This window comes from Orycteropus afer, unplaced genomic scaffold (assembly GCF_000298275.1).
Source record: "Orycteropus afer afer isolate SDZICR_OR568_19922 unplaced genomic scaffold, OryAfe1.0 scaffold00108, whole genome shotgun sequence".
In the NCBI taxonomy this organism is placed as follows: domain Eukaryota; kingdom Metazoa; phylum Chordata; class Mammalia; order Tubulidentata; family Orycteropodidae; genus Orycteropus; species Orycteropus afer.
The window spans coordinates 3268720-3283654 of record NW_006921695.1 but is presented as its reverse complement, the minus strand read 5'-3'; positions in this window follow the sequence as shown (position 1 = coordinate 3283654).

Below are 14935 nucleotides of genomic sequence, written 5' to 3'. Positions count from 1 at the left end.
ATGGATTGATACAGTGGCTGCGATGATGGGCTCGAGTATAGCAGGGATTGTGGGGCTGGTGCGGGATCGGGCAGTGTTTCGTTCTGCTGTGCATGGGGTTGCTATGAGTCGGAAACGACTCGACGGCACTTAACAACAACAACAACAACTTTCTGCAAGAAACTCTTAGTTGGTCAGTGCCTTCAGTCTCTGCCATTTTCTCTGTGTGTTTGTCTGATATCTCCTTTTCTCTCCTTGGTTTAATGGGTATTCAAAAGTTTCAGATCTCGTTTTTCAATTTCATTCTCTCCCAAACGCATAAGAGAACATATTTTGTTCAGTCTGTCCACCAGTAGGTACCACCACTCAAGTGAGATATCATGTACTAATCAATCTGTCCACCAATGGATGTAGTCCCTTCTCTCTGGTTATTAATCCCTTCCTTCTCTGTTCGTTCTTACAGTCATATTTTTATTCAGAAAACTCACACATCAGCAAGCTGCCTTCTAGGCTGGGTTTTGACTGAGGTTTCCTTCCCAATCTGTGAAGTCTGCTTATATCTGAGCTGTCATACAGGAGAAGCCAAGCAAACTTTTCTCCATTTCAGGAGGAAGAGGAGATGACACTTCCCAGAAGGAACTCTGAGAGAGTTGCCTTATTGATTTCAGAGCCCCAGTAGCCCTGTGGTGGTTGGAGGAGCAGACTCTACTTAGATGAGCCACCTCCTGATTCCGTTATAGGGAACTTTCTGTAGAAGTTTGTGTCAGTCCAGTATCCGATGGTTACTTGTTGGAGGAGGGGTGGTCACACTCTGAACAAAAGCCCATGGAGGTCTGCCTTGTTGCTATGAGAGCCAACCCTATAGTATCTTGGCTGTGGGTATAGCCTTCATTCAAAATGACTGCTTCATACACACAAAAGCCTCAATCAGCAGTACTCAGCACCAGTGAGGGGGGAGCAGACAAATCCAAACTGAGCCCCAAGGAGATCTGTCCTGTGGTTTCAGAGACCTGAACTATGGGACACACAGGGAGACAGGTAGAGTGGTACCTATGACAATACTCCACTGTGGGGGCCTTTTGTAGCAGTTTGCAACATCCTGGCAACCAACAATTACCAGGTATTGGGGAGGTGTGGTCATATTCCCATGGATATCTGCCTTGTTGCTATCAGAGTCACCTAAGTAGGTCATGGGCTGTGAATGCAGCCTCCACTCAAGAGTTTTCCTTCCTAACACACACCAGTCTCAGTAGTCCACAGTGCCATCTGAAAGTGAGGACAGACTAACCCTGATTGACCCCCAGGGAGGTTTATCCTGTTAGTTTCAGAGGCCGGAGCTATGGGGTGAGGAAGGAGGGAGGGATATGAGAGCAGAGTCCACTGGAGGGCCCTTCTGTAGCTATTCACAGCAAACTTGCAGGTAATAATGGCTGGGTGGAGGAGGGGTGTCATACTTCAAATGGACCTCGAGGGAGGTCTGCCTTGTTGGTATCTGAGCCCTCTCTGTAGTATGGAAACAGTGAGTGTAGCCTTCACTAAAGTTACCTGTTTCTTAGCAAACAACAGCCTTAATTAACAACTCTCATCACCAATCAAAAGGGGCAACAAATGGACAGAAACTGACTTTCTGGCAGGTCTGCCCTTTGGTTTCAGAGGCTTGATGATGGGGTGCACAAGGAAACTGGTAGAGTTCTGATTATGGGAGCAAAATCCATTGCATAGGCCTTACGTAGCAATTTTCAGTAGGCTTCCAGCCAATAATGTTCACATGGGGGAGGTACTGGCACACTCCAAATGGCCTCCCAGGGACGCCCGGTCTGTCTTGTTATCAGAGTTCCCCCTGGAATATTTTGGTTGTGAGTGTAGCCTCCACTTAAGATGCCTACTTCTCTGCACACAGCAGCCTCAGCACTCACTGAAAGGGGGAGCAGACAGACCAGAACTGATTTCCTAGGAGGTCTGTCCTGTTTGTTTCAGAGATTGGAGCTATGGCATATGCAGAGAGGCAAGTAGAGTGTTGACTATGAGAGCAGATGCCACTCTATAGGCCTTCTGTAGCAATTCACGGTAGGCCTATAACTGATGACGTTTTAGGTGGGGGAGGTTCTGGCACACTCCAAACAGACCTCTGGGGAGGTTTGCTTTATTGATGGTAGAAGCTTAGAGTCTCATCTCTGTGCAGGCAGAGGTTTTGATGTTTAAGGAAGCAGGTTCTTTTTCTGGGGCCACTTGCCAGTTCACAGCAGTAGGTGGTTAGCATAGTTGGGTGAAAGAGAAGGATGATGGGAGAAGTAATTTTCTTACTATATGCAACTTGTTGTTTGCTGATTTTTGCCTATCTGCAGTTCCCCACTACCTTCTTCAGCTCTTCAATTCAGAGTCCCTCAAATCCAAGCAATGTTTCCTTGTATTTCTTGTTATATTTGTAGGGGAGATTTGGAACAATTGTTTATTTATGCCAGAATTCCTAGGCAGCAATCACAATATAACTTTTCATGGTGAAAAATAACAAAAATTCTCACAGAATTATGATATACACAACAGTTGTGTATTCAGATATCACTATTGCAAAAAGCAGTGATAAGGTTGTTTCTGTTAGGGAACATGCAATTTATAGGGAAGGCATAAGGTTTCTTTTATTTGGAAGCTAGAAAGAGTTGTCTTATTTGTTTGCTCTGTCTTGTTTTGCTTTCATCACAAGTGAAAAGTTGTTTGCTTGTTTGTGATGAGCACACTCTTACCCATAATTCATTGTGGGGACAGAGAAAGGTGTCAATTTTGCTTCCACACACCATGTAGAAAATTATATCTGGACCTAGAACAGGGTTTTACTGTGCATTGCTAATTGATCCATTTATGTTGTTGTTGTGATGTGCCATCGAGTCGCCACTGACTCATAGTGACCCTATGTGCAGCAGAAAGAAAAAAGAGAAAACACTGCCCAGTCCCACACCAGCTCTGCAATTCCTGCTATACTTAATCCCATAGCCAAAGCCACTGTGTCAATCCATCTTGTTGATGGCCTTTCCCTCCTTTGTCAACCCTCCACCTTACAAAGGATGACATCCTTCTCCAGGAAATGGTCCCTTCTGACAACATGACCAAAGTCTCGCCATTCTCGTTTCCAAGGATCATTCAGGCTGTACTTCCTCCAGGACAGACCTGTTAGTTCTTGTAGCAGTCCATGGTACTTTCAGCATTCTTCACCAGCACCTCATCTCAAAAGCATCAATTCTTCCTCGGTCTTCTTTATTCATTGCCCAGCTCTCACATGCATATGAGGATGTTGAAAATATTATTGCTTGTGTCAGGTGCACCTTAGTCTTCAAGGAGACATCTCTGTTCCTCAGCACTTGAAAGAGTTCCCTTGCAGCTGACTTGCCCAGTGGTATGCATTGTCTGATGTCCTGACTACTGCTTCCATTGGCATCAATTGTAGAACCAAGCAATGTGAACTCTTTGACAACTTAAATCTTTTCTCGATTTATCATGATGTTGTTTATAGGTCCAGCTGTGAGGATTTTTGTTTTCTTTATATTGAGATATAATCCATACGGCAGACTATATTTTTCTATCTTCATCAGTAAGTGCTTTAAGTCATCCTTACTTTCAGCAAGCAAAGTTGTGTTATCAGTGTATTGCAGGTTGTTATTGATCCTTCCTCCAATCCTGATGTGACATCAGTCAAAAATGGTGATGTAAAGTAGTCATATAATATTACAATAATGTCCCCACAGGGGACCTGGGAGACCATTTATTTCAATTCTTTTAATTTGCACAGTAAGAAATAGAGTTAAAGAAGTGAAGAAACATGTTTAGTTTCACACAATTAGTTAGGGATATATTTAGAAATAAAACTATAGTATTCAAAGAGCTTTCCAAACTTTCATACACACATATATCTAAAACAGAGAAGAAACATATATACTGAATGTGTATTGATAAAAATAGAAATGACTCACAAGAAGTAGAAAATTTCTTGGAACTATCTATGTCAATGAAGTCCCTGGGTGGTACAAATGGTTCATTCACTCCATCGCTAACCAGGAGTTTACTAGTTCAAGTCCACTGGGAGGCACTTTGGGAGAAAGGCCTGTTGATAGACTTCTGAAAACTCCATCATTGAAAACTCTGTGGAGCACAGTTCTACTCCGACACACATGGAATTGCCATGAGTTGGAATCCACCTAGTCCAGATTCTCAGATTATTTGCTCAGTGTTTAGATTGAATAGGTATGGTGAAAGGATACAACGCTGATGCACTCCCTTCTTGATTTTAAACTATGCAGTGCCCTCTTATTCTGTTTGAATGACAGCTTCCTGGCCTATGTACAGGTTCCTCATGAGAAAAATTAAGGGTTCTGGAATTCTCATTCTTCTCAATATAATCCACAATTTGTTATGATCCACACAATCAAATGTTTTTGCATAGTCAATAAAATACAAGGAAACATCTTTCTGGTATTCTTTACTTTGAGCCAAGATCCATCTGACATCAGCAATAATATTCCCTGTTCCACATCCTCTTCAGAATCCAGCCTACATCTCTGGAAGTTCTCTTTCAATATACTGCTGCAACCATTTTTTAATTATCCATTTATTTGATCCATTTATAACAAATGATAATTGTTGACTTTGACCTATAGCTGCTGTTTCTGTTCTGCCAACAAGTCTTTATTCTGCTTCTAGAGCATAATCTTTCTAAAGATAAGTTTTCAAAGATCTAATTAATCAAATTATTTATATAAGGGAAGAAAGGCAAAATGACACGTTTCATGACAAGATTATCTTGCCTTTATTTAGTTAGTAATGCCTTAGGTATGATATAAGGTGAAATATTCAAATACTTCTTACCATTTGTTTCAAAATTCAAAGTATTTCTATAATATATACAAGGAGCTCTGGTGGCATAGTGCCAAAGACATTTGACTGCTAACCAGAAGTTTGGCAGTTTAAATCCACCAGTCACTCCATGGAAGGAAGATGGGGCAATCTATTTCCCTAAATATTTACCAACTTGGAAACCCACTGGTGGTCATTATGAGTCAGAATTAACTTGATGGCAGTGGGTTTTTTTTGTTTTGTTTTTTATGTATATATACCTAGTTCCTATATGTATATATAAATATGAAAATAGAGATGGGGAAAGAGACAGAAATAGAGATTTGAAGATCATGGGAATGGTGCAGGTCTAGGCAACATTTTTTTCTGTTATACTTAAGGTCAGTTGACATGAGTCAGAGAACTCTATAGCAACTAACAATAACAATAGATAGGGATATAGTATATATTTACATACATGCACTACAGATATATACATATATTTTTTAACATTAAAATAGTATTCTTCTCATGAGATTATCATACTCAATAATGAAGGTTCTTTATCTTATAGAAAAATTTCTCAAGATCTTTTCTTGAAAATGTATTTGAAAGGACAAAATATCCTGTGATGAAATCACAGCAAAATTTGCACATTAAAAATGACATCTCTTCTGGAAAACATTTCTGCAGGAATTCCTAAGACACTACTAAAATGTCTGGCATTTCTTTAAAACTCTAGTAGATATTTTTGGTATAATGTAACAATACCTCAAGGAATTCCACAGGCTGTCTGTCCCTTCCCGCATCTGTTAACAAAGGTCTTGTCAAACATGGGTTATGAAATGTTGCTCTGAGAGCTCCAACTCTTTCAGTCAAAACTGGTGATGTAAAGTAGTCATATAATATTACAAAAATGTCCCCACAGGGGACCTGGGAGACCATTTATTTCAATTCTTCTAATTTGCACAGTAAGAAATAAAGAAGTGAAGAAACATATTTAGTTTCACACAATTAGTTAGGGATATATTTAGAAATAAAACTATAGTATTCAAAGAGCTTTCCAAACCTAGTGGTAATTGGTTTTATTTAATTTATCTTTTGTCTATAGCAGTTTGTGAATTTGTAGTTTATCTAAAATATACTTAAATCTCTTTTAATGTGCAAACAATGTTTTCTATTATTTACCATTTTGAAAAAAGAAAGGAAATTCAGACAGAATTAAAAAGAGCAAATATGGAAGGAATAGATTCTAGATAATTTTTCCTTGGCAGATTAATATACCTTTCAGAAAATGCATGTAACTATAGTTGGGAAGGAAAAAAAAAAAAAACAGGTGAATTATCTGTTTCATATGTCCTGCTGGAGTGTGTGTGTGTGGTGGGAGGTGGGAATCATTTTAAGCCCCAAAAATGGGATAAATGACCCCAGTTTCTAAAATAGTCATGTGTGTGTGGTGGTGTTATTTGCCGTCGAGTCGGCCCTGACTCATAGCGACCCCTCCTTGGGTTTCCGAGGCAGTATCACTACGGAAGTAGGATTGCCCAGCTCCAAAATGCCATGAATTCTTATTAAATTTTATTCCAGGAAAACTAACTGTATTATTAATAAACTGAGTTTACTTAGCACATTTTTCTCATATTATAAGCCTCAATGTATATATTAGGGGGAATGAAGATGTTAGCAATGGCTAGCCTAGTAGCCCTAAGCAAATCCCTTGGCACCTATCCTTTCCTATTTGATAGTCTGAGTCCAACTCTTCAGGTGCTTTGATGGCACAGTGGCTAAGGTATTTGACCGCTAATCAGAAGGTTGGTGGTTCAAACCTACCAGTCACTCCACTGAAAGTTGATGGAGCAATATACTCCTACAAAGATTTACTGCTTTGGAAATCCAATGTGGTGGTGGGGTGGTGGGTTGCTGTGCAGCTTCCAAGTGCCAGATTTTCAATGCCCTGAATTGAAAAAGTAGCTCTTGTGGCATAGTGCCTAAGGCATTTGACTGCTACTAGAAGGTTAGTGGTTCAAACCCACTAGCCACTCTGTGGAAGGAAGATAGAACAATCTACTTCCATTAAGATTTACTGCCTCAGAAACCCAATGGGAGTCGTTATGACTCAGAACCAACTTAATCGCAGTAGTTTTTTTTTGGTTTAAGCTGAAAAAGCCTCATATGCACGTGAAAGCTGCACAATGAATAAGGAAGACTAAAGAAGAATTGATGCCTTTGAATTGCAGTGTTGGTGAAGAATAGGGAAAATACCATGACTGCCAGAAGAATGAACAAATCTGTCCTGGAAGAAGTGCAACCTGCTTCTCAGAAGCAAAATGACCAGACATGGTCTCACCTACTTTAGTCATTTGTCAGAAGGGGCCAGTCCCTGGAGAAGGATACCATGCTTGGTGATGTGGAGAGTTAGAGAAAAAGGGGAAGACTCTTAACAACATACATTGACACAGTGGCTACAAAGATGGGCTCAAGCATAGCAAAGGTTGTGAGGATGGTGTAGGATAGGGCAATATTTCATGCTGTTGTACATAGGGTCACTATGAATCGCAATTGACTCAAAGACACCTAGCAGCAACAACAACAAGCTGAAAAGGGACCTGGTAGCTCAGTGCTTAAAGTATTAGGTGGCTAACTAAATGGTTGGCAGTTTGAGTCCATAAGCCACTTTGTGGGAGAAAGATGTAGCAGTCTGCTTCTATAAAGATTGCCAGCCTTAGAAACTCTATGGAGTGATTCTACTTTGTCCTATAGTGTTGCTGTGAATCGGAATTGACTCCACCGTGTGGGTTTTGTCTTTTGGTTAAGTTGCAAGGGGGGGCGGGCAGTGGTGGTTCAGAGGTAGAATTCTCGCTTTCTATGCAAGATTCCTGCTTTGATTCTCAGATAATTCACCACAAGCACAGCTGCTTCATGGAAGAAAGATGTGGCAGTCTGCTTCTGAAAAGCTTACAGCATTGGAAATCCAATGGGGTAGTTCTCCTCTGTCATACAGGATCACTATGAGTTAGAATCAGCTTGACCACAGTGGTTTTGGGGTAATGGTGAACAGGTTTCAAAAGAGTTTCCTGACTAAGACAGACTAGAAAGAAAGGCCTGGCAATTTACTTTCAAAAGTCAGCCAATGGAAACCCTGTGGATCACACAATCTGATCCCATTTTGCATAGGGTCACCACTAGTCAGGGGCAACTCAATGACATCTAAAAAGCTGTAAAGAGGTATGAAAGCCATGCTTCTCAAAGTTTACATGCTTAGGTATGATATTTCCTCTTGTGTTTCTTCCTTAGAACTCCCTCTTTCTTATTTCCACAAATTTGAAGGAATATGAGGAACACAATAAAAGAAACCCTGATGATGAAGAGGTTAAAGCATGAGGAAGAAAGCAATCTGATTAAATGAAGAGATATAAAGCATATATGGCTAATCTTCTGGTTAAACCTAAAACTTCCCAGGGTTAGGTGTAATTTAAAAGGAGGGCTTATTTCTAGCCTAAATAAATTTGCAATTAGCAAAAAAATCTTGAACGGCAAACATAGTAGTAATAGGAAAGATGTAGGAATAATATGTAATTGTGTTCAGCCAACTGTTTAGACTTTTTATCATCTCTGACTTTTGAGACTGTCTCTTTTGACACTAATTTTCACACCAAGGTAAGGGGAAAGCAAAGTAGCAGCAGATTTTTGCTTTCCCTTTTTTTTTTTTTAATGTTTCCCTGTATAATTTGATCCTGCACAATCTCAGGGCTTGTGAATCACAGTTGTCTGCTTCATCATTACTCTGTAGACATTTCTTCTGAGCTTATGTTTCCCAATTCATTTCTGTCCCACTTTGCTCTTGGCCCAAACCAAAAACCAAACCTCTTGTCATTGAGTCAACATCAACTCATGGCAACTCCATGTATGTCAAAATAGAACTGTGCTCCAAAGGGATTTTTGGCCAGTTTTTCAGTAGATTTCCAGATCTTTCTTTCAAGGTAACTTGAGTGGACTCAGTCTACAAACGTTTTGATTAACAGCTATCTCACAGGGATTTTATTTGAAAATAAGTAGAGAAATGTTCAGGTTTGTCATACATTGTTGTTGTTGTTGCTGTTTTGTGCCGTCAAGTCGGACCCAACTCATAGCGACCCCTCCTTGGGTTTCTGAGGCAGTATCACTATGGAAGTAGATTGCCCAACCTTCCTTCTGAGGAATGGCTTGTGGGTTTGAACCGCCAGCCTTCTGGTTAACAGTCAAGTGCCTTAGGCACTATGCTACCAGAGCTCCTTGTCATACATAAACCTATTTATTTTATTGCAAATTAGTCAGGGCCGAGCACATAGATAAGACACCAAAACATTCTTTTCAACTTGGAGTATCAGGGTGGGTGAAAATTAGTTCAATAATTAAAGTCCAAATCTTCAGCCTTCAGGCATTTATCTTTAACAAGTTGTTGTGGGGGGAGGACTTGACCAGCAGCTTATCTTCAGCAGAGATTCCTCATAACGGGGGTCCAAGGTCAATGGTAACAACAGAATTTCAGTCTTCAGAGATGGTCAGAGGCATGACAAATAGTCATTTTGCTTCTACCTTGTTTTGTCTTGTTTTCTTTCTCTTTCTCTCTCTACCTTGCTCTTACTGAGAAAGCAAAAACCAAGGGATTTTATGTATGATTTAATAATTCTGGTTTTGCAAGTAAGTGTTTATCAAGGACATACAGTTCATATTGCATCAGGGTAACTTATGTCATAGGTTCATAATCAGAGATTTGTTCATAATGTCTAACATAGATAAATTGAATGTTATATCATACCATGTCACAGAAAAGTAATTGTTTACAACATTGGAAATTTGTCAGTGTCAAGTTGTTCACAGCTTAGCTTTAAATGTTCAAGTCACACAACACATGTTTCTCACATACGTGGTTTGGGAGTACTACATTATAAGCATACATCATAGTAGTCAAGCCCCTTAACCATTTACACCACCCAGAGATGTCCAAAGGGATGAAAAAGTCTATGCAATTTGAAAAACAGACTTCTGAAATTATACTCATATAGTAATATGCTTTGCAAACCCTATGGGTAAGTTGTACTTTATCCTATAGAGTAGATATGAGTCAGAATTGACTTGATGGCACACAGCCTACATGATCAGAGTTATCAAAGTGCCTTACATGGTTTCACTGTTGTAGCCTTTTAACTGCTTACTAGAAATGATAATGATTAATTGTTTGTAGGTGGAGAAGTTTAGAGGGTTCTCATGATCTGATAAAGTTTTCTCAAAGTAAAATCTATTGATGAAAATTGCTGATTTTAGTCCACACTTGTTCCTTGAAGAGTTAAGTAATTTCACCTGTTAACTGATTTATTGGATATGGATAATTAAAAGCAGGCATTTCACAAAATATTAGCATCCATTTGAAGAGTGTAAGAAGGGTATAGAACTATCCTCACAATGTTTCCGCCCTTTGAGTAACCTGGAGATATTAACAAGAAATATTGACTGATACTGATCCTTGCTGTAAAGAGCAAATTCTGCCAAGAATCTGTTATTTTAAGCAATTCACAAAGAAAGCCAGGTTGGTGTGTAGTTGCTACATAAGTATTTCTGGTTCAAATTATTTCTAACAACAATCAATTTGGTGGAAGGGTGAGTTTACAGTGTAATGATATTTAGATAGTGGGAGTGGGAAGCTGTTTCTAATTGCAATATGCATTTAGGAGTGATTGGGTGCAATGGAATAGATCTTTTCAGAGATAAGATCAATGACTTATTCTTTAAAAGATTTTTCATTAGTTTTCTTTTAAATATGGTCCATAACTCATCTCTTTTGCATTTATTTTCATTTCTCAAACCCTAACAAAGAACATTTGGTAGGTTATATTTAAAATCTATGTTTCTTTATGCGTATAAAATGTTTATAATTATATTTGTAGTTCAACATGCAATAGACATAAATATTTTATCCTACAGTTTGTTGGGGGAAAATCTAATTTTGACTCTACATTTTTATAATTGTAAATGCTTTTAAATGCTAAATAGTCATCTTTTTCTGCACAAAAAATTTAATGAACTGTTAAAATTTTTGTACCATTATAGGAGTCTAACTTCAAGAATTTCAAATCATACCAAATTATCGATACTTGGCAATATAAATTAGATTATATTTAAGCTTAATGTGGTAGAGTCAGTTTTGAAAATTAAATCACTGAAGTAGAACTATCAAGTAGAAGCAGGTTTTTAACATTCTTGTAGAATGTGGATCACCAAATCCTTGTTGGTCAAGAACTACTCTCTCTGTGTTGAAGATTTATTCACTTTATTGTTGGCCTCCTTTTCACAGAAAATTTAAATAATGTGAACTACCAGCATTATGGGTCACTCCTACTTTTCCTCCGAAATGTTTGTGGTCACTGATTAATTATACATAAAATACTGATGTTTGAATTAATCATGTAGGGACTTTTTTTTTTTTTTTCCTAAGCCAGCACTAGCCAAAGTTTACAATAGTCAACTAGAATTTAAATTGAGTCTGAAGTGAAGTGAGAATATTAGGTAATCATATAATTTATATTCCAAACTGGGACACTACTAATCATTATTAATTATTATGCTGAGATGACAGAATTAAAGTAAAACTCTTCTAGACAACCCAGAATAGGTGGTCCTTCTAACATTAGGAAGTATGTTGTTGTTGTTGTTGTTGTTATGTGCCGTCAAGTCGGCCCCCGACTCATAATGACCCCTTCTTGGGTTTCCCAGGCAGTATCACTACGGAAGTAGGATTGACCAACCTTCCTTCTGAGGAGTGGCCAGTGGGTTTGAACTGCCAGCCGTCTGGTTAGTAGGCAAGTGTCTTAGGAAGTATAAGACTATGAAATGTTGTTGGGATAAATAGTTTGTGAGCCTATTTGGGGTCTAAAGATTGTTAAAGTCAAGATAGCAGAAAGAATGATCTATAAAGATAATGGTCAGATAGTGACATACAGAACAGTTGCACTTACTCCTAATATCAAAATAAGGATCATGTGAATGAGAGACAAAGATAGGTGGAGGACAAGATCATTGGGAAACTACATAGTGGGGAAACCCATATATGACAAGATCTGCACAGATAATATTAAACATTATTCAGAAAATGAAGTCCTGTGTCTTGGAATAAGTAGACATTTGCATAAGGAGGAGTAGAAGGTGATACATTCTAAATCTTAAGATGGAAAGCTGGGGAATTTTAGGAAGAAGAAAGTGAGAATTGTTTTGGAGCAGAAATGAAAGAGAGTAGCAGCTGGGCCTTAATGTCAGAATAGGAGAAGTTGTATAATCAATAAGAGGCAGTTTCGGAGTAAGAAACTGAAGAAAATTTTCATTAAAAAGGTTGCGGATATAAGGGATTTGACTGTGTTATTAAAATCATGGACAGGATTAAGATATTATGAAGGGATCTTAATAATATGTATACTCCACAGGGAGAGAGGGGTAAGCAAGCTGAGCACCATGGAAGGTGGGCATTTTGGAGTGCCTGGGGGCAGGCCAAGTAAGTAAGCAAGAAGTGACAGGCAGGTGTTGGAGTGGCTGGGGGAGACCAGGAAGTGAATGGAGCCATTTGGAATAGCTAAGGGAGACAAACTTTTCTCTCAATTTGTTGCACTGTGGTGGCTTATGAGTTGTGGTGAGGCTGGAAGCTATACCACTGGTGTTTCAATTGTCAGCAGGGTCATCCATGGTGGACAGGTTTCACCAGAGCATCCAGACTAAGATAGACTTGGAAGAAGGAAAAGGCCATCCACTTCTCAAAGAATTGGCCAGTGAAAAAAAACATATGAATAACAGCAAAACACTGTCTGATATATCACTGGAAAACTTTATGAATAGCCCTGAAACATTGTCTGGTACACTGCCGGAAGATGAACCCCTCAGGTTAGAAAGCATATATGCCTGAGGAAGAGCTGCCTGCTGAGAGTAAAGCCAATCTTAATGATGTGGATAAAGTAGAGCTTTCAGGACCTCCATTTGCTGATGTGGCACATCTCAAGATGAGAAGAAACGGGTACAAACATCCATTAATAATCAGAGCATGGAATGTATGAAGTATGCATCTAGGAAAATTGGAAGGTGTAAAAATTGAAGTGGAATGCAAAAAGATTGATATGTTAAGCATTAGTGAGCTGAAATGGACTTGTTTTGGACATTTTGAATCAATAATATGATCTACTATGCCAGCAATGACAAATTGAAAGGGAATGATGTGGCATTTATTATCACAAAGACTATATCAACATCTCTCCTGAAGTACAGTGTGGTCAGTAATAGGACAATATCCATAAACCTACAAGGAAAGCCACTTAATACTACAATTATTCAAATTTATGCACCAACTACCAAAGCCAAAGATGAGGAAATTGAATATTTTTACCAACTTCTGCGATCTGAAATTGACTGAACATGCGATATGTTGATTATTGCTGGTGATTGGAATGCAAAAGTTGGAAACAAAGAAGAATCACCAATAGTTGGAAAATTTGGCATTGGTTATAGAAATAACACTAAAGATGGCATAGTAGAATTTTGCAAGACCAACAACTTATTCATTGCAAATATCTTTTTTCAACAACACAAATGACTTCACCTGATGTCATTTACACAGAACAGGGATCAGGTTGACTACATCTGTGGCGAAAGACTATGGAGAAGAGAAGCACAATATCTTCAGCCAAAACAAGGCCAGGAGCTGAGTGTGGAACAGACCATCAACTGCTCATATGAGAGTTCAAGTTGATGCTGAAGACAATTAAAATAAGTCCACAAAAGCCAAAATATGACCTTGATTATATCCCTCCTAAATTTAGAGACCGTCTAAAGAATAGATTGGATGTATTGAACACCAATGACTCAAAAGCAGAGGAATTGTGGGATGACATCAAGAACAACATCCATGAAGAAATCAAAAGGTCATTAAAAAAACAAAAAAGGAAGAGAAGACCAAAATGGAAGAGACTCTGAACCTTGCCCTTTGAACAGAGAGTAGCTGAAGAAAATGGAAGGGATGACAAGATAAAAGAGCTGAACAGAAGATTTCAAAGAGCAGCTCAAGAAGACAGACAATTATTTTAATGAAATGTGCAAAGACCTGGAGTCAGAAAACCAAAAGGGAAGAACATGCTCAGAATCTCTCAAGCAGAAAGAAATGAAGAAAAAAATTAAGCCTCGAGTTGCAATATTGAAAAATTTATGGGCAATATAATGAATGATCCAGGAAACATCAAAAGAAGATAGAAGGAATACACAAAGTCACTATACCACAAAGAATTGGTTCATGATCATCCATTTTAGAAGGTGGCATATGATCAAGAACCAATGGTACTGAAGGAAGAAGTCAAAGCAGCACTGAAGGAATTGGTGAAGAACAAGGCCCCAGGAATTTACAGAATACCCATTTAAATGTTTCAATAAACAGATGCTGTGCTGGAGGCACTCAGTCAGCTATGCCAAGAGTCTTGGAAGATAGCTACTTGGCCAACTGACTGGAGGAGATCCATATTTGTACCCATTCCAAGGAAAAGTGATCCTACAGAATGTGGAAATTATCAAACAATATCATTAATATCACATGCAAGCAAAATCTTACTGAAGATAATTCAAAATGTTTGCAGCAGTATATTGACAGAGAACTTCTAGAGGTGTAAACGGGATTCAGAAGAAGGCATGGAACAAGGGATATCATTGCTGATGTCAGATGGATCTTGGCTGAAAGCAAAGACTACCAGAATGATGTTTACTTGTGTTTTATTGACTATGCAAAAGCATTCGATTGTGTGGATCATAACAAATTATGGATAACATTGAGAAGAATGGGAGTTCCGGAACACTTAATTATGATCATGAGGAATCTGAATATAGACCATGAGGCTCTTGTTTGAACAAAACAAGGGGACACTGCATGGTTTAAAATCAGGAAGGGAGTATGTCAGAGTTATATCCTTTCACCATACTTATTCAATCTGTATGCTGAGCAAACAATCTGAGAAGGTATATTATATGAAGAACATGATATCAGGATTGGAGGAAGACTCATTAACAACCTGTGATATGCAAATGACACAACTTTGCTTGCTGAAAGTGAGGATGACTTGAAGCACTTACTGATGAA